This window comes from Balaenoptera acutorostrata, chromosome 18 (genome assembly GCF_949987535.1).
Source record: "Balaenoptera acutorostrata chromosome 18, mBalAcu1.1, whole genome shotgun sequence".
Taxonomy (NCBI): Eukaryota; Metazoa; Chordata; class Mammalia; order Artiodactyla; family Balaenopteridae; genus Balaenoptera; species Balaenoptera acutorostrata.
In genome coordinates this window covers 2652598-2679944 of record NC_080081.1, presented here as the reverse complement: position 1 = coordinate 2679944, position 27347 = coordinate 2652598, and positions in this window count along the sequence as shown.

The window sequence follows — 27347 nt, the reverse complement described above, 5'->3', positions numbered from 1 at the left end:
CTTATTCATTCATTCCGGGATAGAAGACATAAAGCAGGGCTGCCCGTCCACCGCCTACACGGTTCTACTGTCACATCCCCAGCGGGCTTCTCTCCTGCCTATACGCCAGGCCACCGGGGGCCTCACTGGCACAGGTCTCCATCCGTGAAAGGGTCAGCTGTGGCCAGGTCCACAGAGCCACGGAGTAGAACACAGTAGCCCGTGATGAGGGGAGCGCATGGCCGGGACTCGGGGGCCCTGAGCTGGTGTGTGACCAGTGTGACCAGCACGGGCTGTCTGTCTCCTGTAAAGCACACTAGGCTCGCTAACAAGGAGATCAGTTTGGGGAACCACACAAGCTCCCTCCAATCAAACTCCCTAGAGTATTCCCAGGCTGGGGGGCTTATAAACAACAGAGATTTATTTCTCGCAGTTCTGGAGGCTGGAAATCTTAGATCAGGGTGCCGGCATGGTTGGGGTCTGGGAGGGCCTCTTCTGGGTTACAGACCTCTGCCTTCTGGGCCCCCGTATGGCGGAAGGGCAGGGAGCTCCCTGGGGTCTCTCTTCTAAGGATTCAAATCCCTTCATGAGGGCTGAACCCTCATGACCCAGTCCCCTCCCAAAGGTCCCCATCTCCTAACACCATCACTCTGGGCGTTAGATTTTCAACCTGTGAATCTGGGGGGAGACTCAAACACTCAGAGCATAGCAGCTGGGAAATCAGGGAGTCAGGGAAGACGGCAGTCCTGAGGGACTCCTCCTGAAAGAGCCGTTGATTTGGAGAACGTCCCTCAGGGAACCCTGAAGAGGGGCTGTCGGAAAGCCTGGGTCTTATGTCACAGCAAAAGGCTTGAGAGTCTGGATTTCCTATGGGGGCAAAACAGTGGCTAATGGGAGTTAAGCGGAGGAAGAAAATGAACTTGCCTTTTCAACACGTTGGCTGCATACTTGTCCAGAAATAGGAGAAAGGTTCACCTCACCCATCTCTCTCCTCCTGCACGGAATACCCTCTATCCTAGCACTCATATTGGGACTATTCAAATACACTTGAAAAAACAGCCTTGGGGCCAAATCATCTTTTACTATCTTGTTTGTCTGGGGAAATTTGTTCCCAAGTCCAAACAACAGACCTGAACGTGAACTATGGGCTGTCACCCTCCTGTGAATGGGAACTGTCTGGGAAGGAGAAAATTGATCTGACCCCCGTGAAGAAAACAATCTGGTCTAGTTCCTTGCGGGCAGTGATCGCAATGGTTAGTGTCTGAAATAATACAGGGACAAGAATGACCCCATTTAAGACTTTAGAGAAAAAAAAATGTCTCTTTTCAAGAAACAACAACCATATGTGCACAATAAACGGTACATAGTGACCATTCGACAGGAAAAAAATAAAGACTAAGAAAGTCAGTCCAGAGTTCCCAAGAAAGACTAATTATAAAGACTTTAAGCCATTGAACTCCAGATCAAAGCCCAGAGTCTTCTGATAAGACCGTGGACTCATTAATAGAACACAGTGTCATCCATCTATTTTTAGCTCGGGGACCGGAATACTTTCAGTGTCACATGATCAGACTGTGACACAGGTGGCCCGAAATTAGGGCAGGTTCTGTTTTCCTCTCCTTGGGAGCAGAGTGCTAGGTTTGCTCGGGAAAAATAAGAACTCCTCCTTTTGAGCAATGATTTCTCTTTTTTTCCATCTCTGAGACCATATTTTGTGTTGTATATAGACAGCTATGTGTGATTCAACAGGGCCTTCCAAGCTTAAGAATATACACAACTTCTTCACATATGTATTCAAACATAAACTTTCAGACTACAAATGTCAGCACACTGTGTGTTTAAAAAGCCCCTTAGTAGATTTGTACTGCTGTTGTAACAAACGTGGTAATTTGTTAGACAATACAAATTTATTATGTTACAGTTCTGGAACTCAGAAGTTGAAGGTGGGTCTTCCTGGGCTAAAATCAAGGCAGGACTGTGTTCCTTCTGGAAGCTCTAGAGGAGAACCTGCTTCCTGGCCTTATCCAGTTTCTAGAAGCCACCACATTCTTTGGCTCCTGCCCCATCCTCTCTTCACAGCAGCCAAATCCCTCTCACTCTCCATCTCTCTGGTTCTCTGCCCGTGGGAAAGGTTCTCAGATTTTAAGGAATCCTGTGATCACTTTGTGTCCACCCAGCTAATCCAGAATGATCTCCCCATCTCAGATCCTGATGTTAATCACACCTGCATGGTCCCTTTGCCACGCAGGGTAACGTGCTCACAGGTTCCAAGGTTTCAGGTGTAGACATCTAGGGGGGGCATTATTCTGCCTAGTGCAGCCACTATAAAATTTCTACTTATGTCCCCCCTCACCAGTCTAAAATGAGCACGTGTTTTCTTTCATTATCAAGGAAACTACTGTCAAATTGTCAATGATCTATACTCTGGGAGGAACATATCTAATCCCACAATTGCTCTATTTTTAACAGGAAGGGTTAGGAGTAGTGCCTGTTCAGAGAACTTTAAATTGACAAGAGCCAGGAAGGAAACCCATGGCTCCCTTCTTGCAGAATCCAAGAGCCTGCATTGGTGCGTTCCTGCTGCAGGATTTCACACTGGCCAGCAACCCTCTCAGCATTCCCAGGCACGATCCCACTTCTTGAAACCTCGGCCTCCTAACTTCCATGGCACAAGCCCTTCTGTCGCTTTCATATTGTGCTTCTTCTCCTTCTCTCTCTTCAGGCTCTTTCACCAATGACTGACCCAATGGTTTCAAGAAGACATCACTTGGTCCTACTCAGTCTTGGGCATTCATTTCCCTTGGTGATTCCATCCACCATGTTTCAACTACCGTTGACATGGCAATGGCACTTGATCTTCAGCCCATGTTCTCCCTGGATCTCCACACTGAAACGTCACATGTCCTTTTGCTATACATGTACCCTGACATCTTTCAGGGTCTGATATTATAGGTCCAAATGGGACTTTTTCTCTACTCCTCACTCAAAAATTTATTCTAGCTTTTGTATTCTCAGTCTTGGCTGATAATATCACCATCATACAGCAACATACCAGACACAAAAAACTTGCTGTCAAGCCAGACCCCTCTCTCTCCTAAAATAAACATTTCTAATAAGTCTGTAAAATCTGCCTGTTGTCTCTGAGAAGTATCTTTCAAATCCAGCCTCTCCTTTCCTTGAAAAGACTTATGACATGAAAAATGGACACATGAAGAAAGCCCTCCTCGTTTCCCAGGTAATGGTCAAGTTCATGACCTGTCCAGAGGTCAGGGTGGAATTCTCTTACGGTTACTACAAGGCAATTACTTGCCATAATTCTGAAGTTCCACAGAATGAAAATGCCCAAGATATACCAATGCGAACGTGCTATCAGAATGCCATTTCTACTGCCAAGGCATATTTATATCAACAGGAATCATGATTAGAGCACAGAATGTTTTAAAATAGACTTTAGGAAGAATCAGTTGTAAATGCAGAAGCCGTACAACTACAGTGTAATCTCTGCCATCAAAAACACTCATCACCTGGAGTGGGGTTTTTGTTTCTTTGCAAAAATATGCTTACTCACGAGGCATTTGAAACTGCTCAGTGAATGCAACTCTGCTTTTAGAAATCACGGTGCATTTCACAGCCATCCAACAATTAAGTGTCATCAAGCGTTGAGCATTTGGGTCACTAAACTGTGTTCTGGTCAGGCACTCGGCGAACCTGCTGATGTCATAGAGAGCTTTGGGTCCTCCTCCTTGCACTGGTGAGTTGTCTAATGTGACAGCTCCATTAGAATTTCCAAATTTCCTGGGCCATTCTGGGTCTGGCAAACCATGTTACTGACGTCAACCTGCATTTGCTGCAAATAGGCTCTTATAACCTGATGGGCCACGGTTGTCTCCTCTACATTGAAAACAAAACAAAAACAAGAATGCCTCATTAATGAAGACCGATTTTGACATTTTCTGTACGCATCTTACACAAATTGACAAGAGCTCTTTCATCAATTTGGTACCTTATTGCATTCATGTCGGTGTATTGAATAATCTGATAAAACGCTAATTCCAGTCTGAGGTCTTGTAACAGTTTGTCCTTAGCATCACATCTATTTCATTGTGAACTGGCATGATTTGAAGATATTACTTTGAAAAACCTACACATGAATTCCCAAGAGTTCCAAAAATTGTGATTATTTGATAATGAGATAGATTAGTCCTGGCATCCTAATGATATTTTTTCAATAAGTAAAAAATCTCCAACTATACGTTTCACTTTTTTTACTAGTTTCTTCAACCTGTTTTGAGATTTATCAGCAACTCGTTTCTACAAAATATTGCAAAGCTAAAGTGGTTTCTGACGCATTTTGTTTCATTTTTTAAAAATCAGAGCTTTTTTTTTACAATAAAAGAGATGCCTTGTATGTTGAATTACACTTCTCCACTATAGAACATTCAAAATTAATTGTCTTTATTTAACTATAAAAATAATGCATTCATATGGTTTTGAAAGTACGCATTTTTATCTTTCATTTCTTTGGTGCTTTCTATTATAATTTTTTAAACAACACATTTAACTGATGCTTTAGGCAATGTCAATTGGATAATCGCTTTGCTGCTTAATGAGGTTTATATTAGGGTATAATATTTACATTCTACTCTGTAACCTTTGATACATCATTTACACTTTATCTAAAAGACTATGTTAAAACTAAAATACTATAAACAGCATTTGCAATATTAGGGTCATAGAAGCATTGCCTCTGCAGAAATGAATGGGGGGAATCAGACTCTTGGGGCAGGAAATGTCATCAGTACATCACCAAACCAATGCCACTTGTCAGAGAAGGACCCATTCACCAAACTTCTGGGGGAACCATCACTTAAATGAATTTATACTCTTGTCTCACTCCTTGGTTTTCTGTCTGTGGAGGGCAGCAGAGCCTCAGTTTTTTCCCCTTTGGATGGGGTCTCGGTAGGTTGTAACCGACCACGCAGACTCCCCTGACTGCTGACGGGATGTCAGCAGTGTGGAATTCCCATTCAGGTCACCTCCCCAGAGCGTGGCGTGGAGACCTGCAGCCTCTTCCATGGCCGCCAGGAGTAACGTAACCAAAGGCGCTCCATCCTGGACGACGTTTTGACTGAGGCTCTTGATCGGGTACTCGTGGATGAGACACTTCGTGGACCCTCCACAGGAAACTTGACTGCCTATTCACTCAGCACAGCCTGGGTCTCACCCCCTGGCTCTCCCCACTCAGGACACCTGCCTGACCTTGACTGAAGTGGGTACTTGTGCTGTGGGGTTATCAGGTGTCATTTGTGCTTTCCTGTGAGGAGGAACGAGGCAGCTCCAAGAACAGGACCTCACCGCAGCCGCCAGGGACTAGCAAATGTCACCAGCCGCCGGGCAGGGGGCTTGCACCTGGATGACACCTGGCCTCTCTGTGTGCCCAGAGCAGGGGACGAGCCAGCCGTGTGCCACTGTACGTCCTCCCTCACTGGTACCCGATGCCTCACAATTCCTTCCTTCTTGGATTTACCAAGTTTAAGGTAAAGAACTCCATTCAGATGCCGTGAAGTTGAAACACCTGCCCAGCTCCCTGCTGTACAGTCGGGATCCAAGTGAAAACTTCGGGGATTTCCAGGGAAACTAACTCTTATTTCCACGTTGCTCTTTCCCCCAAGTAAAATGAGAAAATGTACCGTTTGTGATGGGAGAAGTTGAGAAGGACTAAAACCATCACCGTCACTAAGAGCCGAGGAGCAGCGCTGCCCTGATACCCTAGGTCACGTGTGCTCGACCCCGAGCCTGAGACCCGCCTCTCCCACACGCGCCGTCAGGGGACGCAGGAATCCACGCAGGCCGGTGCCCTTGCCCCTCGGCCTGTCATCTTCCAGCCAGAGCAGACAAAAGTGGTTTGCGTTATAGTTTTGATAGATTCCTCCTCCTGGAGAAGTTCCTCTGCTCTGGGTCTCCTGGCAGGACCCAGAAAGCTGGGGAATCGGGGCTCCTTTGCGGAGGCAGCTGCCCTTGTGGGTGCTTTGCAGACCCAACACGCCACAGTTAACAGGTGGCCTTAATGTCACATCGTGTGGGGCCCCCACCCCAGGGAGCCTTGGTCTCCAGGCCCCTGTGCGAGGAGGCTGGGACGTCCCCCTGCACACAGCTGCTTTGTGTCAGAGCGGCTGAGCACGTTCCGGGGTCAAGGGCTGATCACTGATGACCTTCACATCTCTCTCTCATCTGTCTGTCTATCTATCTATCTATCTATCTATCTATCTATCTATCTACCTACCTACCTACCTATCTATCTACCTATCTATCTATCCATCTCTCTGTCTGTTCGTCCATCTATCTATCCATCTATCTATCTCTACCATCTATCTATCTACCTACCTATATCTGTCCATCTCTCTGTCCGTCTATCTATTCGTCCATCCATCCATCCATCCATCTACCTATCTATCCATCCATTCATCTATCTATTCATCTATTTATCTATCTATCCCTCTATCTCTACCATCTATCTATCTATCTATCTATCTATCTATCTACCTATCCATCTCTCTATCTGTCCATCCATCTATCCATCCATCCACCTATCTATCCATCCATCTATCTATTCATCTATCTATTTATCTATCCATCTCTCTGTCTGTTCGTCCATCTATCTATCCATCTATCTATCTCTACACCTACCTACCTACCTATATCTATCCATATCTCTGTCCATCTATCTATCCATCCATCTATCTATCCATCCATCAACCTATCTATTCATCTATCTATCTATTTATCTATCTAGCTATCCATCTATCTATCTCTACCATCTATCTATCTATTTATCTATCTACCTACCTATCCATCTCTCTATCTGTCCATCCATCTATCTATCCATCCATCCATCTATCTATCCATCCATCCATCTATTCATCTATCTATCTATCCATCTATCTATCTGTCCATCTATCTCTACTATCTATCTATCTACCTATCTCTGTCTATTCATCTACTTAATTTCTCACATTCCTTCATTCATGTCACATCTTAAAATTTAATTCTCTTTTAACGATCAACTGAATATCACTCTCAGCCAGTGATGACCAACAGCGTTGCAAACATGATTAGCTGTGGACTCATAACTACCCTAATAAAATTAAATTATCTGGCGAAATTAATTTTGCCTTATCCTGACATCTCCAAATCAGCCCAACTCTAGACGGTTCCACAGAAGAACCTCAAAGATGACTAAGGTTTTCTGAGGAGAAATCAGACAATGAGATTAAACTATTTAGTCTGGAAATAAAAGTTATGAGGCTGCTTCATATCTTCAAGCATCATGAAACCTTTTATCTCGGTTTCCATGGAAGACAGACACGAGGAAATGAGCTTATGTGGTAGTCTGCTGCGGAGAGTAATAACAGTCCAGAAGAGGGGGTCAGAAGAGAAAGGGCAGTGCCCAGAGCAATTTCTGCTCTCGCTCTGCCTCATTTCTTTTCACTGGCTGGTTCTAAAATTATGAAATTCATACAGGCTTATATTGTGTATTTTCCAGACACAAACTAATTAGTGTGTTTGTGTGTACATGTTACCTCCATCAACAGACACAATGGGACTGCATCCTATAATACACTGTTGTGCGGGAGATTTCCCCTTTACCAGCATGACTCAGGTGTCTTTACCGCGTATGTAGATCCACCTCATCACGAGAAAGCTTAGACATTCTCCGTGGGTGTGTCCTCACTGAGCTCACCAGAGCTCCACTGGACCACCCTACCTACGGGGTTTCCATCTTGTATAGAACTCATGCCCATACCATTGCACACATGCATGAGTGTGTCCGTGAAATAATTTCCAGAAATGAAAATCAATTCTTAGGAAGGAACTTGTTGGATAAAAAAACAAGTTTATTTTTAACCCCTTATAGTTTTGAATAAATACTTACATCTTCAGGCTGATATTTATCAATAAATAAACCAGGCATGCTCACACTTGAGCGGGCATCCCCGCCACGTGGAGGCCTCGTTACACGTGGCTTGCTGGCTCTCAGCTCCTCGGAATTGCTGGTCTGGGAGGTCTGGTCTGGGGCCCTAGAATCTGTGTCTGTAACAAGGTCCCCAGTGGCGCTGTTGCTGCTGGTCTGAAGACCACAATTTGCGAACCACTGAATCAAACCATCCACTTGCTTTCGAGAGAAGGGAGATATTGTCTGACCTCTGGGAGCCAGAGTTGGTACCCTCTCTTTTCTGAATGTGCTGGGACCATAACTTGCATCTCAGGCTTCCCTGGACTGTTCCTGCCAGGGTGAGCGGGCAGACAGGTCCTTCAGAGGGGCCGGCTAGCCCCCCGCCCACTGCACCGCACCCAGAACTCTTGCATCCCAAGCCACCCTACCCGCACCTGCCCCTTCTCAGAGGGCAGCCTCGATGCCGTATGGCTTCCAGGGGCATGTCGCATGTCCTCTGGGCATTTTCCCTCCCATCATTTTAATGATGCCCAAGACAGATAATGCCAACCATCACCACCACCAAAGTCTTGCCCTGACACACAGTTACCCTGTTATTTTAGGATGACCTTTCCCTGCTATATGGCAGGAAAACTTCACTTAGTGCCCTCTTCAACTTTACATTAAAAGCTCTCTCGGGGCTGGCCAGGCATGCGGTCACTACGAGATTAGACTCCACAGTGTACCGGCTTGTTTGCATCTGGTAGATGCTGTGTTTTAAACTGAAGGACCGGAGCCGAGGGGCTGGGGGGAGACATGAGTCCTGTCTCCCGGGACCCAGAGCCGCTGGGGTGTTTGCCTCTTAAACACTCACCAGGGGGGTCAGAGGGTGTCAACCCAAAGCCGCTCCATGAAAAAGGTCACAGCTGCTCATACTGACACTTAACGAGAAGAACGGGTCCCTGGAATTCAGGTGCTGAGTCCTGGGCTCCAGGCCAGGCTCTGGTCCTTTCCAAGACCTGACTGTGGAGTGACTTGTGTGATTTCTGCTCAGTTTCTCCAGGTGGCAATCGCCGTGGTGCCTTCCATGGTGTAAAGCTTGACAAACCTGGAAGGACTTCCGCATGCATGGTTTCATTCACTCTGTGTCGTAGGAATACACCAGACCTTGAATTGCTTATCACCAGCATTGGAATCATATTTTCGCTCATGGGAACCTCATGGTACCCTGTGAGAGAGGGACTGCCATTGTTATCCCATTTTAGAGATGCAGTGACTGAAGTTGGAAGAGGTTGGATGACTTTTTCTGAGGAAACTCAGCTAGAAAGTGAAAGAGAATCCTTTCTAAACCCGAGTTCCAGGCTTTTCCATCACTCTGTTCCATGGGCTTCCTTTATTTCTGTTATTGAGTGAGATGATTCATAATAAGTGGCTAATAGTTATTAAGTGCTTCTATACGCCAGGTGACATGGTAAGAAATTTTACAGAGATTACCTCTGGGTACCAACTTCTAAGACAGGTGCTACTGGTGTTACCATTTTACAGATGACTAAACTGAGGCCTGTATGGGGGAACTCACTTGCCTATTGCCATGAAGCTGGTGGTGATGGAACCAAGGTTCCAAACTCAGCAGTCTGTCCTCAGAGGCCCTGTTTACTGGCAATTTCAGGTCCTGGGATCGTGAGCTTTAGGGCAAGTACTTCTCCATTCATTACCAGCCCTTCTCACTCTTTCTATCTGCAAGGCTGGCTTTTATGAGAAAACAGCATTAATTGTTGACACATGATGTTCCTGTTGGTCAGTGGACTTACCGCTCTTGTTCCGTGATTGGGGCTGACCTCTCTCCACCACAGCAATAGTATTTGGCAAGCACATCACAGAAGTGACACCTACATTAAAGATGCCAGGTCAAGAGGAAAGCATGGGGGTTCCAGGTGGTCTGTGGTGTGGTCACCCCAGGGAGAGGATTGAGGGTTGAGGTTGAAAAGAGCAGCCTTTGTTCAAAAATGCTCTGGAGCTTACAGCGCAGCTGGGTGTCCGCGTGGGGCAGGAGGAGACCTACCCCCGGCGCCTGACGTCAGGAGGGAGCCGGGATCACATGGCCTTGACTTTGCCCAATGATTAGGCTCCATCGTGAGGAGACGGGGTGTCTCCAGGAGGCCGCACTGACTCTGAGGACAGTCTTTGCATTTTGGGGTGCAGAGAGGCTAGGCTGCATTCCTGACCACACTCTTGGAGACTAAGGTGCTGGGTGCCCTGAGACAAGGGGCTGCAGTGGGATCTGGGCCCTGGGTCAGCTCCCAGAGACGGGCAGCTGACCTCTACAGGGGAAGCAGAGTGACCCCACTTACACCCTTCAAGCCCTCCCGATGGAATGCCAGACCTCGGAGGGTCTCTGAGAAACTGGAGCTGAGCTGGACCCCAAATCAGACTCCATGCCTGGGCAGCAGGAAATCAGCTGAGGGACTGGGGCTGCTCCGAAGGGGACTTCCAGCCAGCTCAGGAGTGTCCTCGGGACCCCAGGGTGCAACTGCTGGGCAGCCCCCCAGATAGGATTTCTTTCATTTGTGTCATTTATTGCATTATTATTGAACAAAAGCATTGTTCAATAACAGGCTGAATAATAATCTTCATTGATGCAGGGGAATTCCCTGGCGGTCCAGTGGTTAAGACTCCACACTTTCACTGCCGAGGGCGTGGGTTCAATCCCTGGTCAGGGAACTAAGATCCCTCAAGCCACGAGGCTCGACCAAAAAAAAAAAAAATCAACCTATAAAAAAAATAATAGTAATCTTCAGTAATGCATCATCTCTAGGCCTCACAATCTTGCCAGGTTAAGTGTTATTGGTTAAATTGTATCCCCCAAAAAGCAATGCTCAGACTCCAAACCTGGTTCCGGTGACTGTGACCTTATATGGAAATAGGGTCTTTGCAGAGGTCATCAACCTCAGTCGAAGTCATACTGGATTAGAAAGGACTCTGGTCCAGTGACTGGTGGCCTTATTAGGAGAGGGACGCGTGGACACAGACACAGAGACAAGGCCGAGTGATGACAGCAGCAGAGGCTGGAGCGATGCCACTGCTGGCTGAGAAACGCCGAGGTTGCCCGCGCCCTCAGCGGCTGAGAGAGGCGGGGAAGTCGCCCCCGGCACCCCCCGCGGGGCACGGGCCTGCAGACACCTCGATTTCAGGCTTCGCCCCTCCAGAACCACTGGACAATGAACTTCTCAGGTTTTAAGCTGCCCCCTTGGTGGCCGTGTTTCAGCGGCCCCAGGAAACTGAGATGTGCTATCAGCCTCGTTTTCTGAACAAGGACACTGAGGCCCAGAACATTCGGCGGCTCTGCGCAGAGGTGGCCCCGCCAGTCTGGCCCCGAGGCCTTTCTCCCGTCGCAGGGCCCTGACCCTCCCGTCCACCCAAGAACGGCCCAGATCCACCAGGGTTTCCTATGCGTCTGCGCCCCCAGGCTGGCTCCCAGCCTGCGCCGAGGGTCACTGTACCACAGGCCCTCAGCCTTCCCAGAGGCGGCTGGAGGTGTCGGGGCCGGGCAGCCCCTGTGTCACTGGGCCCTGCGCACCCGCTGCGGGCACTGCAGGGTCAAGGGTGATGCCACACGCCCTGGCTGAGTTGTTGGCACGTCTGGCACCGCAGAGACTCTCTGTGGATGCCGGTGAGTCACCAAGGAGGGTGCCCCCCTTCCCCTGAGTGTCAGGGTCACGGCCGGGGGCAGGGCAGTGGGTCTCAGTGGCAGGGTCCCCTAATCCAGGGCAGGCGCAGGGCGCGGGGCAGGCACCCCGGTCAGCACCCCACGTGGCTCGGACAGGCTGGTGCCCTGCGGCCCGGGCGGGTCGGTCACGAGACGTGAGGCCACAGTTGGCACTGACCCGGGGCCCGGGCAGCTCAGAGCTGCCACCCACTGACCTGCAGAGAGAGCGCGGGCCACCTCAGGGCCGGGCCGGACCCGGGGTGTGTGCGTGTGTGTGCGCACACGTGAGAGAGCGTGTGTGCCTGCACGTGTGTGTGCTGTGAGTCTGTGAGTCTGCACGTGTGTGTGCCCGAGTCCGCTGGGGCGTCTGGGGGCTCACAAGCCAGACTCCATCGCTCACAGCTTGGAGTCTGCAGGGGCGGGGAGCCCTCCGGGGTCGCTTTGGTAAGAACGTGAGTCCCATCACGGGGCAGGGGCTGGACCCTGACGGCCCGTCTCATTTTACTCTCCTCCCGAAGGCCCCGCCTCCAAATGCCGTCACGCGGGGGCGAGGATTCCAACACGGGAATCTGTGGGCACACAAGCTTCCGGATCCCGACCGTGAGCGTGCTTGTGTGTGCACGTGCACGTGTGTAGGTGTTTGTGTATGTGAGGGTGTGAGAGTGTGCATGTGCATGTGTGTGTGTTGTGCGTATGTGTGCGTATGTGTGAGGGTGTGTGGGTGCATGCGTACAGGTGTGAGCGTTGTGTGGTGTGTACTTGTGTGCATGTGTGCGTGTGTGCGAGCGTGCGGCGGGGCGGGCCGTGGACGGCAGGGGGCGGGGGCAGAAGGCCTGAGCGCCCAGGAGGCCAGTGACCTGCCGGCTCCTCTGCAGAGCCATCCTCCTGGGAAAGGGCCTGTGTTTGGCGGGGAAGGTGCCCTGCTTGACTCGGAGTGTGCTGCCACCTAGTGCCTGTCCTGCAGAAGGACAGCCTCCTGAGAGCATCTCCCTCTGACCTGGTGGACGGTCAGCTGACTCTGGTCCTGAGTGTTTGGTCTCTGGGCTCGGACAAGGAAGGACACGTCGCAGCAGGCAGGGGTCGGTGGGAGCTGAGAGCCCAAGCCCACCCTCGGACGCCCCCTCTGTGACATTCATCCCCAAACCAGGGTGCTCAGCCCCCTGCTGTGAGCAGGGTCCTGATGGGTCCAGGCATCAGAGAGCGAGGACTGAGCCCCGCCTCCTTTGCCGTGGGCGTCCCCACTGACCCTCCCAGAGATCAGCTCCCCTCCAGCAGCGTCACTTGTCATCAAGAATCCAGCAAATTCTCTGAATGTCAGTGAAGCTTCACTGCGCTGCTTTGTCTGAAGCTGCCGTGTGACGTCCTCACTCTCCACAGATATGCGAGGAAATTACTGGAGCCTTTTATGGGAAAAAGGAAACGCACTAAGTGCCTTCCCCATAGGGGGTCCCCTCAGGGTCCCAGGGCTCTGCCTGCAGACAAGTTTCCCAACCTCTGGGGTCACTAATCCACTTTCTACTTTGCTCCAATTCCAAGAAAATTGCGTTGTATCATTTTTAAATCTAATTAATTCTGAAAGCATACGTCTCCATGCCTCCTCAGACAGTGCTTACAACATCGTTTGATGGCTTATTACTATTATTCTTTATTTAAAAACAGTCTGTTCAGGTTTTTTTTCTTGTATGCCACAGGACAGGTTTTAGGAAATCATTAACAGTACGCAGGGTTACACCGTGATCCGAACACGTAGCAGGACTATTGCTGAGTGATTCGGATTCCCAGAGGGGGCTCTGTGGCCGCCATGAAAGCATCCGTGTTCCTTAGCTCAGGCCTGCGCTCAGGGCCAGCCCCCCGCCCTTCCTTCTTTGGTGGAGACAACCAGTGGACCCCAGCCCTGTCCCCCATGATGGATGAAGCCTGTCAAACACGTGAGGTAGGTTGCGAGGCCAGCCACCAGCCTGCACTTTCCAAGCACAACAAGCCCCAGTCCAGGGCCCCTGCCAGGCCTTGCTTCCCTAATCACTACCTTTTCCACACACTGAGCGTCCCCAGCCCCGAGCTCTTAGCTCTGACACTGGGGTCGGGACGTCTGATGTCACTAAACTAAATAAGGCAAAAACCACAGGGAAGGGAAAAGTCACCAGGTGTTTGGACTCTTCAAACAGATGGGAAAATACTGTGAGGGAGGGACCCTTGTCAATACGAGGTCTTCTTAGGATGGCAGTGATGAAACAGAATGCTTTGGAAAAGAGCAAATAAAATAAGTAAAACCCTCCTTATGTCCTTTTCAAAGTTACAGTCTAAGACTGTAGGGTCTGGGATGTCATGTTAACAGATGGAAGGGTCAAACCTGCCACAAGGACCAGGGCAGTGGAGGGTCCAGGCGGACGTCTCTCTGTCTGTGACCCCTCCCCTTCTGTCATCCCAACTCCTCCCAGACATGCCTTTGCTAGTCAGAATTGAACACGTTGCTTTCCTTCTTAAAAAACTATGGTATCTCCCTAATTTCTGAATCTATAGGCCTTCGCAGGCTGTATTAGTTATCAACTGCTGTGTAACAAATCACAAAACTTACTGCTTCAAACCACAAGCATTTGTTATCTCATGGTTTCCATGGGCCCAGGAATTCAATAAGATTTTAGCCAGGTGTGGTTTAGAAAGTAGGTTTGTTTATATTCAGGTTTGGTGAGACCAACAGATCAGGAGGCAACCACCAATGAAAAGATAGTTTGTTACACTCTCAGATCCCAAGAGGAGGGGCACGCCACACGCTGCCACCAATGCCACTCCACACGGGGCCATGCAGGGAAGCAGCAGGAGGCCCTCACTAGACACCGGATCTGCCGGCACCTTGATCTTGGACTTCCAGCCTCCAGAGCTGTGAGACATACATTTCTGTTGTTTATAAGCCGCCCAGTCTATACTACGTTATAGTAGCCGAAACGGACTAAGACATTTGCTGTCTCTAGGAATCAGCCGGCCCCGGGAAGGGCAGTGTCTCCAGTGTCAGCAAGACCCCAGATGTCAAAACATCAGGAAATACAGAAAATAAAAGGTAAGATTAATAGGGGTGTTTCTGGCTCACGGCTCAAGGGAGCTGGAGGGCCCTTTTTAATGTCATTCCCACGGCTGTTGGCTGGAGGCCTCAGTTCCCGTCACGTGGGTCTCTCCGCAGGGTTGTCTGAGTGTCTTCACAACATACGTCTGGCTTCCCCCAGAATGAGTGTCCCAGAGAAAGAGCAGAGAGGAACCACAGGGCCTTTTCATGACCTTGTCTCCCAAATCACACACCATCACTCCCGCCTGCTCCTCTATGTCAGAAACAAATCCCGGAGTCCAGCCCACACTCGAGGGGAGGGTAATTAAACTCCACCTCCTTAAGGGAAGCGCTTCAAAGAACCTGTGGATGTATTTTAAACCCACTACACAGGCTATTTCTATTCTGTCCCCCTTCCAGACCTTCGACCCCATCCCTTGCTTTTCAACCAAGGGCTCACATCAGAGGCACCTGGGGAGCTTTTCCAAATCCACATGCCCAGGATCCAGGATGGTCCAGTTCAAACATCCAGAGAAGGGGTCCCGCCAGCCTCCTGGGGAAAGTGCCCATGTGACTCGCATGCACCCTCTGACCGTGAAAACTGCCCTGCAGCCTCACGACGTGTCTGCCACTGCCCCACGTGCTGTGCACCCTGGCACTTCCGTGCACTCCAGGGGCAGCTTTCTTGGCCAGCAGGCCCTTCTTCCTCGTCTCTCTGGGGAATACTATCCTCGTCCTCACCCAGCTGCAGGGCCACGGGCTACCGGAACCCTTCTCAGAGCCCTTGTCTGGCACAAGGAATTGCTCCCTTATCAACTTTCCCAGATCTCTCTGGACACACCTCCAGTGCGGTCCAGAGCACCGGATGGTAGCATCAGAGTGTGTGTGCTTTTCTTTCCAGCCAGATGGGGGACTCCTACAGGGACACACATTTATAATCCTGTCCCTAGCATCTGTCCCCTAGGGACGGCAGAATTATGTTGGGGAACTGAATAATGAAAAGAATAAAGAACGGTCAGTCTCTGAAAGCACCTCTGAGAGGTGTTTGGGAATGGCAGTTTCCCTTCCTCAGTGGTAGCTCAGTCCTCCAGACACTCAACATCCTGCAATTATGAGCTTCTGTAAAGATCTGATATAAACTCTCCCAGCGATGGTTTGTTCTGATCCAGGGTGTTTGTTCCCTTGTCCTCAAATGTGCTCGTCTCAACTCTCCTGGCGACTTGCACCCTTTTTGTCTTCCAGCTCGGTCACCCCCTACTGCCCCCACCAGGCTTACCTTCCCTTGGACATTCTCTGGTCCAAGCTCACGTCCTGAGTCTCTGAAGCCCCACCAGCTGTGGGATGATTTATCCTTCCTTAGGGAGTGTCTCCTATTGTTATCCAGTTATTTTATGTGCTTGTCTGATCTCCCAACTGTCCCATAAACCCTTGAGAGCAGGGCTGGGTCTTCTACCCATTTTGTCCTCCACACATGCACGTCGGCTTATACTCAGTCTTCAGCAATTGTGTGTGGATTGATGGATGTTTCAGCAATTGTGTGTGGGTTGATGGAACATCTAGAGACGTTCCACCTCTTAGGTAACATCTTCTACCTGCTGTGTAAAGGGGTGATTCCAACTGCATAAAGTTCCTGCCATTTCTCAATAAAAACATAGATACAGGGTGTCCTGGGTGTGGCATCCAGGTTGTAGGAAGTGACGGGCTCACTCTATCCTGAGCTGGCGGGACTGCATCCAGAGTCACGCGTTTGGTTCTAGGTGCCATCAGGGAAGGCTGAAGGACCCGGGATAGTTCAGGTAGTGGCTCCCATTTCTCTTTTTAAAAGGAGCACATGTTTTTATGTCCATTATCCCTTCAAGTGCATCCCACCGTGCAGGCAGGCATGGCAGGACTATTTCTTCTTTAGCAAATAAACTGAGACCGAGACAGAGTTAAGGGGCTTGCTCAGGTCATAACTGGACTCTCCCCTTTGCTTCACTCACAGCGGCCTCTATTTGACCTGAAGAAAAGCCATCAGAAGGAAGACATTTGCGCTGTCCACAGAGACTTGAAGTACATCCTGGAGAACAGACTTGTGGAAGGGGTGTGGGGGGAGGGATGGAGTGGGAGTTTGGGATTAGCAGATGCAAATTACTATATAGAGGATGGATAAACAACAAGGTCCTACTGTAGAGCACAGGGAACTATATTCAATATCCTGTGATAAGTCATAAGGGAAACGAATATAAAAAAAGAATATATATGTATAACTGAGGCACTTTGCTGTACAGCAGAAATTAACGCAACATTGTAAATCAACTATACTTCAATTTTTTTAAAAAGGTACTTGAAGGATGTCCAAGTAAACAGTGAGGAACAGGTGTGTCCTGTGTTCCAAAGGGCATAACCAGTATCAGAAAGGTACACGGCCAAGGCTGACCAACAGAAGGAAAACATTCTAAAACCTTGATTTGACTAATGATGAACTAAGCTGCTTCATACCCAAGGGAGTTGACTGAAATTTTTAGCATTTAAGTAGATGTTACCTTCAGATCACCCATTAGAAGTCCTACAAATGCAATCGAAGAAAAGCAACTGGGTCTGATCCAAATTTTCAATTTTGTGCAAACGGCAGAACATTTGGAATTCAAGAAGGTTTCCTTCTTTATAGAATCCCATGGAGAACTGAAACAGTTCCTTCCTTTATATGACGATTAATTTGTATTAGCATAAAACATGCCTACATACATTTGCTGGTGTATACTGTACATTGCCTGAACACACATGTTTGTGACAATAAAGTCGACTGTTTTTCCTTTCATATTTGTTTTCTATTCTGTTTTTTTATTTTGCAGTGTGTAATTGGAAAAGAGGGGGCAAGCACAAGAGATTTAAGAAAAAACTAGGGAAATTTTTAATGAAAAACTTTTATCTGTTTCATTTTGTCTTTATGTATTTTTCTGACATCATCATATGTTTTGCCAGCTGAAACCATGCTCTTTTGTGGACCACAGCTCAGAGCTCTTAAGGCAGGTAGGGTCTCAGGTCTCACCCATCACCTAAAACCTGTAGTTTTAGGGTTTGATCAACAAAGATTCCTTTCTAACTTATAAAGTAGTGATTCTCAAAATATGTCCACAGCCCACCTATAGGCAAAGAATGCCTTCCTGAAAAGCTGAGAACTAATCCTTTCTTTAGTCATTATGGGCAAATGATGCATATGTATGTAGATACTCTCTTGCATTAAGACTGAGGACAAATCACCAGTAATCTAATGAGAGGAAATGAAGAGTTACTTCAATGGAAATTCACTAATTAAAGTTCCCACATTTCTAGAGTGTCCTGAAGATGCTGCTTCAGCATTTAACTAAAAATTCTGGGTGTCATGTCATGTTTGACTTGCTTTAGAGTTTAGGCAAATGGTAAGGATTCCACCATTTTTCAAAAACGAGACCCTATTATGAGTGGTTCAACTGCCGCTATTTTTACTTTAAAATGGTCACATTTCACTTAATAATAAATTTATTTGTGGGGACTTTTTTAACTCTACAGTGGTTAGTGATTTGAAGTCGCATTAAAAATATTTTTAGCATATAATTTTCCAACCTGGACAGGATGAATTTAGTTCTTACAGGCTGTATCCACTGGCCTCACTGTGAAAATAGTTGAATATTTCATCGCTCGCCCCACAGAAACAAAGACAAACACAACAACACTTTGTTATTATCAGGGAAATCCTTTTCTTCTGGAAAATGGAGATGTGCGAATAGGTGTACTGTGTTGAACGTTTTGAGAACAGCTCTCTAGGCTACAGCCAACTCTCCCAACCCGCCCCAGCCTGCCCCCAGGTTTACACTGAAACTTAGTGAAGACTCTCATATGTCCCCGTTCTCCGTGATTCTGTAGAAATGAGGGTAAAGTCATAGAACAGTGGAGGATGGTTTTACCATCCATTTCACATCACACACCGGTGCGTAAGCCATGCCCGGTGCCAGGTCACCCACCTGCGATGCCCAGCAGTGCTGAAGGATGCTGTACGACGATGTTGGCACATTGTGACACCGTGCTCCCTTGCTTTTCCAAAAGCAGCGAGCCAGGTCCATGGGCTCTGTGCTGAACAGGATGACAACGTCCACGTCCTAGTTCCAGGAACCCGTCACTGTGTCCCCTTCCCTCCCAAAGGGCTATTAAGGTTGAAAAATGCAATTAAGATGACTAATCAGTTGAACTTAAAATAGGGAGATTATTATAGGGTTAGCTGGAGGGGCTCAATGTAATCATAAGGGTTTTTAAAAGTGGAGGAAGGAGACAAGAGGAGAGAGTAGGAAGGAGCTGTGACCACAGAGACAGAACCAGAGTGATGAGATGTAAAAAACAAAAACAGAAAAATCCGATGGGCAGTGCTGAGAAGATAAGAGGATGGGGTTACAAGCCAGGGAGCGTGGCGGCCTCTAGAGGCTGGAAAGAGCAAGGACACGCATTCCCCACGGGCACCTCCAGGGAGGAATCAGCCCTGCCTGGACCCGGACCTCAGCCCGGGGAGACCCAGGTCTGACTTCTGACCTGCAGGGCTGTAAGATACTAACCTTGTGTTGCTCTCAGCCACTAAGTCTGTGGTGATTTGTTACAGCAGCCATGGGAAGCTAATTCAGGCACTGGCCATGGGAAATATTGTTTTCTGAGATCCTTGGTAGACAAAGGGCTTGCAAAACAGGGACGAAAACACAGGGAAAGATGGAGCAAATTTTATCAGGATTACCTTGATTCTGTAAATAAGGAAAGTTTGTGTGCACTGAATTAATCCCTTTGTACTCTACTCCCCTATTTCCTCCCTGGCTAGGAAAAGTCACCTCTGCGTGTGTGTGTGTGTGTGTGTGTGTGTGTGTGCGCACGCGCACGTGTGTGTGTTCATGCATTCCCTCAACTAGCACACATGTATTTAGAGCAGTCTATGAACACGAAACTGGAGTCAAGGAATTTTTTTAAAACAAAAGATAAGACTGACCCCCTCCTCAGAAAGTTCATAGTTTAAGGAAGGAGGAAAAGTGATGTGCATGGTAAGTACCGCAGTGCGAAGGCAACTGGGGCGTATCACAGCATGACACGCCTGGGGAGTGCCGCAGTATGACGTGTCTGGTGAGTTTAATTTAATTTGAATTTACGTTAAAACTTCTACACACCAAGGTTAAATTTAAAAATTTTACACCATAAGAAAAATCAAAGACAAAACTAAACTAATAAAAATATTTGCAATTTTTATCCCAGAACTTCTCAAAAAATCACCTGAATAAAACAAAAACTAAGCACCCCATAGATAGTTACACAAATGACACAAACCATTGTTTCAAGAAAAAAAAAAATCAAAGCGTCCTTTAATGTATTAAAAGGTGCTCAACCTCACTCATAACCTCATAATGAGAGACACGAAAACGGGCATTTTTCACCTGTAGACATTTCTAGAAAGCTTAATCGTATGTTCGGTTGGAGGCTTAGACATCATCGTGAGCATCGCTGGCGGGAACTTCAGTCTGGACCCTCGTGAAGGGAAGAGTCACACCGTCGGGCGGAATTTCGAACATGGATGTGCTGTGACCCAGAAATCAATTTCTAGGAAGTTACTTTGCAGATATACTTGCCAGGGTTATTTATGGCAGGATTTTTGGTAACAGTAAGGCGTTAGAAAACCCACCCAAAAGTCCATAAATAGGGGACTAGTTAAAATGAGTATGATGTCTCCGCATAACGATGTGTGCAGCTGTAAGGAAGAGCGGAGAGGTCTCCGTGGAGTGATGCTTCAGGATCGCCAAGAGAATAAACTAATAGCAAAAGAAGCCACGCTCAGAAGTGTGCACACTATGAAAACTCTTGTTTTAAAAAAGAAAGAAAACTATAAACATGGTTTTTATTTTCTTTTCTCTGCATTCATAAAGCATATAAGCGAGTAGTGATAGACTTTTCCTGGGGTGATGGGGAGGGGGCATGAGGAGGAGGGGGGGAAAATGGACCAGGAGAGAGGTCCCTCAGTGTTTCTCTTTTTATATATTTTTAAACCATGTGAATATGTTACTTATGCAAAAATGTACTAAGTAGTTGTTTTAATACAGGCGAAACAAGTTTCTCTGGCTCTCAGGTGAACCATGCAACCCCTGTAAAGATGGTGCACTCTGTAGCTCTGCTCCTTCCCTGGTGATCGTGTTAGTAAGAGCAGTGTCCACGGAGCACGTGTTGCGTACCAGGCAGGGGGCCCAGCAGTCTGTGTTATGCCACTTCCTCCATGGTTAGACTAGCTTAGATTAGATTAGAATGCCCATTTCACAGGGGGACCTACTGAGGCCTGGAAAGGCTGAGAGATGGCCCCAAGCTCACAGCGAGTTAACACAGAGCAGGTGTTCAGACCCAGCTCCCCGTCACTCCAAGGCCTCACCCACAGGCTGCCGTGGTGCCCCACCTTCCCCCCGATCCCTGGTGCAGTGGGACCCTCCACCAAGGGGGTTTACTGTGCTTTGAGGATGAGTGATGCCCAGAGAAGGTGGCATCGAGGAGACACGGGGCGGTGGGGTGTTTGGGAGATCCACGCTCGGTCAGCTCCTCTGGAACATTCTCGGTGACGTTTGAGGTTGTTTTTGTGAAAATTAGCAGAAACCTATCTCAGAAAGGCTATTTCTCCCCAGCATGTTGCTGCCAGCCTGGGCTCCTTGGAAACTGTTCTGTGTCCCCAAGCATTTGTGGATCACAGAGGACAAGAGTCTGCCAGGCAGGGCGGGCGTGTTCAATAACCCACATGGGAGTGCCCCAGGGTCCCAGAACAAAGTTACACCAACAGGGGCTTCAAACCACAGAACTTGAGTCTACCCTGGTTGTGGCGTCCAGGAGTCTGAAATCAAGGTGTCAGCGGGGCAGTGAGCCCTCCAAGGCTCTAGGTGGGAGCCTTCCCCCCTCTTCCAGCCTCTAGTGGTCGTGGTGCTCCTTGCCTTATAGACGCATCTCGCCACCCTCCACCTCATGGTCCCGTGGCGTTCTCCCCGCGTGACTCTGTCCTCACGTGGTGTTTCTTCTTCCAAGGACACCAGTTGTATTAGGTTAGTACCCACCCGACTCTATTATGACCTCAGCTTATCTCATTACGCCTGCAATGACCCTATTCCAGATAAGGTCACAGTCACAGGTAACCAGATTTAGGATGTGAACATATCTTTTTGGGGCAACACTATTCAAGCCATAATAATAGAACATAATCAGGGAGCGGGAAGTTCTGTGCAGCTGTTTTAGACAAGAGTCTGTGAAACTGAGTCATTAAGTTACTGCTTTACTACCTGTAATGCTAATTTTCAAGAACATATAGATTGGGTGAGGCATTGGACAAGAAACCTTCCATCATGCAACTGGCGGGCAAGGATTCAAATTTTCCCCACAAAAGCTGAAAAGAAACTGAACTACAGTTTTGAATCCAATGGCCAGTATAAAGCAGAGACTCAGGGGAACCAGTAAGTCACGAGGGAGAGAGGCTCGGTCGCCCAGCTAGGGGCGGGAAGGCCACCAGGGCATGTGTCCCCCCAGGCTGCTGAGACTCCTGGGAGACCACATTTTCTAAGGAAACTGAAAGGCAAGGGTGAACTTGATGGTCACAAGGACTCTGCAGGGAGTCTGGCCTTGGACACACACCCTGGCATAACCCACGGTCACACAGTTGGGTCTTAGAGAAAAAAATGCTTCAGTAGAAACTGCAAGAGCTCTGCCAGGAAAGGGTCTGTAAATGCGGGGGACAAACAGCCCAGCGTTGGAGGCCTTCTAAGGAGGCTTTGGCTCGTGGAGGCCTCAGGACCTCGGGCTGGTGCCTGGTGGGAGACCTTTTGTGGATACAGCCTACGCTGGTTGCTATTTAGAATCTCTGACAAAGGGCAGCTGTTTTAAGGTCGACAGCGCCTCTTCAGCTTCACCAAATCCCTCCTCGACCAGAAGTTGCTGGTGGGACCCATGAATGCCCAGCTGAGACAGGGGACCCCCCCCCCTCTCACGCACAGCGGTGCGCCCGTCTGCCCTCTCCCCCCTCGGCAGACGTCGTACAGGGGGCTCGTGCAGGAGCGGGCAGCCAGGAGGGACGCGGAAACAAAGGAAGGGGGAGAATGCTCTCCCAGTGTCCCCAGTGGAAGCTGGTAGCTCTTTTCCTGTGGGTAGGACATTTATCAATGACATGGTTTGTTTCTGGTGTCATCAGGGTGACGCCTCACCCAGCCCGTCGTGAGCCTTTCCTGACTCTGTCTGTCCGAGAGGGCGCCTTGCTTTGTGAGTTCCAAGAAAGGGACTTGCCAACTTGAAACACAACTCCTCTGTGAGTTTTCTTTGTGTGGTGTCTATGTATCAACCCCCTGTGCGTGTTCTCCAGCCTCAGAATCAGGCTTAAAAGGATAGAAACCCATGTCCTCTGGGCAGCATCTCTTTGCTCAGAATGGTGGCCGCAGCTTGGTGGCCTTCCAAGGTGGTGACACCCACAACAGAGCATCAGGGAGACCCATCTGGGCCTGCCGGGACCTGCGATGGATAAAAATTTCCCGGGAAATTCAGAATTTGTCGCCTGGTTCCCGTGTGCAGAAGTTGGTGAGGTCGGTGATCACCGGAACCTGGGAAAACCATCCTGCCTCACGGTTTTCCACAGAGCAGACTTCACCTCCCATAATTCAGGAAAACGCCTTTTTTTAAAATTTATTTATTTATTTATTTTTTGGCTGTGTTGGATCCTCGTTTCCGTGCGAGGGCTTTCTCTAGTTGCGGTGAGCGGGGGCCACTCTTCATCGCGGTGCGCGGGCCTCTAACCGTCGCAGCCTCTCTTGTTGCAGAGCACAGGCTCCAGACGCGCAGGCTCAGTAGTTGTGGCTCACGGGCCTAGTTGCTCCATGGCATGTGGGATCTTCCCAGACCAGGGCTCGAACCCGTGTCCCCTGCATTGGCAGGCAGACTCTCAACCACTGCGCCACCAGGGAAGCCCCAGGAAAATGCCTTTTGTTGCAACGGAGGAGGCTGATTGTGTGGAGACTGCGTGTCTGACAAAGGCCTCGTGTCTGAGCTGTGTGGGTCCCGGGCCACCCCCATTTCTGGAAGCGTCTCTGAGTACAGATGAATCACTGGGTGCCCGGGAGCAGGGCCGTCCACTCTCCTGGTCCAGGGGCCGAGCTGATCTCCTGAAACCTTTCACAATAGCTGGGCCAATTGCCAAATGATGCTGTCAATTTGCTTTTAAGTCCCCTCTTCAAAGAGGGAGCTCCGATGGGGATAATTGAAAAGGAGAGCCATGTGGGGACGGGGAGGGCTGCTGAGCTGCCGCCCAGATGATGAATATTAATAGAGCACCTACCACCCAAACGACAGTACGTGACGCTCACACTGGCTCCTTCTGAAAGGAACAATGAGGCACGAGTGTGTGTGTGTGTGTGTGTGTGTGTGTGGTTATTTTCAGCAGCCTCGGAGAAGAAAATGATGAGCCAGGAGCTGGAGCCCTGGCTCCTCGCCTTCTCTGGGGAGCACTTGAACTTGAGGGCCAGTCTCTGCAGCCAGAGACCCTGTTCTAAGGGCCCCGCCCCTGAGAACTGAATTCCCACCTTGCTGTCCTGACTCACCCACCCCGTACAGAACAGGCTCACCCAGAACTCCTCTCTGTGCACAGAAAACCCTGTATCAGTCAGTTTGTGCTGCGTAATAAAAGGATTCTAAAAATCTCAGAGGCTTCTATGACCTCGTTTCTCTTGCTCATGGCCCACAGGGGCCTGAGAGGTTCTACTCCATTGTGGGTCAGCTGGGCTGGGTTCAGTCTGACCCACGTGGTCAGCATCCCTGATGGGCGGCTCCCTGAGTCACCTCTCCTCCTGGCACAGTCAGGAGAGCAGGAGGGGTGAGCAGAGGCATGAGGTGCCCCTCACGTCCTTGATGCAGAGCGGGACCAATACCGTCACCAAGGAGGCCCACACACTGAAGTGGGGGGGGGTCCTGCATGGTTCCCAGGGATGCGTTGAGTCCAGGGAGGGAGTGAGGACTTGGGGGCAGGGATGGAATCAGCCTCATGACAGAGGGAATAAAGGGGAGGGTGCCCTGGATAACCACGGGAACTTGGCCTCCTGCAGACGCCTTCCTCACTAAGGCAACGCCAGCCCGCCGGCTGAGCCTCCCTAGAACCTAGATTCTGCCCTTCAAACCACTTACAGAACCCCTGCTTTGGCCCTGGAACACCTGTCTTGGTCCCATTACCTGAGTTCCTAACACCCTGAGATACGGGGCTGATGAACTCATTCACGTTCAAGGTTCCTTGTGTGCACACGGGTGTGTCCCGGCTCCCTTGAGGGCGCACTTGACACCTGACGCTGCCCTGAGCAGTGCAGAGCCCATGCCGAAGTCCTCCTTACACCCGGACACCCGACCCCGACACCCTGGACTCCCAGACACAAAAAGACATCTCTTCTCCTTTGGAGATGCAAACAGGAACATCGGAATTCAGCAGGAAGCCACAGTCACAACAGAAAATCTTGATTCTGTGTCCTCCCCAGTAATTTTGACAAGTAAGCACAGAAACCACCAAGAAAGTGGATAATGAGAGTGCATTTTCTTTTTCCTTTTTTTTCCTTTCCTCACAAAAGCATCTACCTACTTGTTTGAACCAATAGGCCATAAGGACAGACAGAAATGGTTACATCTGACTTCATGAAAGTGATTAAGCCTTTAAAACTCTCCATAGGGGCTTCCCTGGTGGCGCAGTGGTTGAGAATCTGCCTGCTAATGCAGGAGACACGGGTTCGAGCCCTGGTCTGGGAAGATCCCACATGCCACGGAGCAGCTGGGCCCGTGAGCCACAGCTGCTGAGCCTGCGCGTCTGGAGCCTGTGCCCCGCAACGGGAGGGGCCGCGATAGTGAAAGGCCCGCGCACCGCGATGAAGAGCGGTCCCCGCACCGCGATGAAGAGTGGCCCCCACTTGCCGCAACTAGAGAAAGCCCTCGCACGAACCGAAGACCCAGCACAGCCAAAAATAAATAAATAAATAAATAAATAAATAATAAATAAAATTAAAAAAAAAAAAAAACTCTCCATAGAAAACCATCCCAGCCTTTTAGAATTGCCATCTCCCAGCTGTAACGGGGTGGCAATGAATTGTGTGCCCACGTTCCTGGAGGCCGCCAGCCCCTTGGTTTGAGGCCCCCTTGGGATTTTCTAGTGCCGTCAACGAGCGTCGTGGCGGAGGGGCGCCAGGCCAGGCTGGTGGACAGGCACATTCTCTGTTTAATTGGAACAAGTCAGGAATGTCTCACGGAGGGAACAAGGCTCAGGTTCCCTAAAGCCCCCTCCGCATCAGCCTCCTCCTCCCCGAGCACTCAGTTGCCATCAACAGAGCCAGATGAGAATAGAAACCTCACAGAGACTCTGTCTTGTTTTGCTGGGACATTTCAGCATATTCTCATGGATCTTTCAAAGGAACACAATTATCTGATCCTTCTTAGGGGCAATTAAAGTGTGGGAGGAAGGGCACCTCCTGCCTCAGCCCCTGGAGCCTGTCTTTCCGAATCACATGAGCAATGGTTAAACCATAAACACACTTCAGGGAACCTTCCCAGGAGCAGCTGTGCCCTGTGCAGTGTGGAAGGGATGACATAAGCCCCGGGCTTCCCCAGCACCCCCTGCCCCTCTGGGGGGTCTTCTCAATGTATTCCTAGTTGCAAACACAGGAGAAGGCGGGCCACCCCACTCAGGGTTATTTCCCAGTCCTGGAAGTGGAAGGGAGCAGAGATGCTGAAACAGTAGCCAAGGACTTGTGGGTCCCCTGAAGTGGCCACCAATCCTGGTGAGGGTTGACCCTCCCGAATATGGAGGGTGATCTCACTTTGAATGGCTCCTGGGGTCACAGGGGTCTTTCTTGGGTAAACAACCGGCTTCCTAAAAAGAGAAGGAGGACTGTTTGCACAGAGGGAAGTTGTAGTCTTAATACTGTACCCTGTCTGTCTCCCCGGGAAGTCCAAGGAATCGGGCAAAGTCTTCACCTGAGCCGGAAAATGTCAGACCTAACGCAAAGAGATGGATGGTCGGCCCTCAGCACGTGGTTTGCTGGGCGCTCTCTGGACCACCTCTTTGCCTCTCTGTAAAGGTGACACAGAGGCCACCATCGACCTGGTTCAGTTGTTGTAAAGCTTAAATGAGATGGTGTAGACAAAACACATATTACGTACCTGTCACCTAGTGAGAAGTCGGTAATGCTCTCCATGGCGTACATTGTGAATCTGAGAGCTTCCCTTCCCAACACGAAGGCTGAGTTATTCACAATCACCACTCAAGACAGAGCGGAAGGAAATCTAGGCTACTTGTTGAGACTAACCAAGTCTGCTCACAAGGAAAATCACAACTTGTCCTCAGTCAACAACTCCGTAAATATTATTTCCACAGAGGGTTAAAGTTTGGGTTTGAGGAGTGAGTGGTAGCTTTTCTCATTCATGTGGCTTTTAAAAAACAGGATGGGGAAGCAGGCTTCATTCAGCCAGATGCTTCTCAAGGACAAACATACCAAGAAGGGCCGAGGAACCTCCCCTGATGTCCATTCTTCAGAGGACAGACAAGCAGATAGCCCTCCTGGTAGCATTTTCCAGGCGAGAGTCCCAAGCTTTCCTGGACCTCATTCTCACCCTCCTCAAGGAATCAGGATGGAATTACCTCTTCTTTTCTGGACACTGGCCATCTCCAGCGC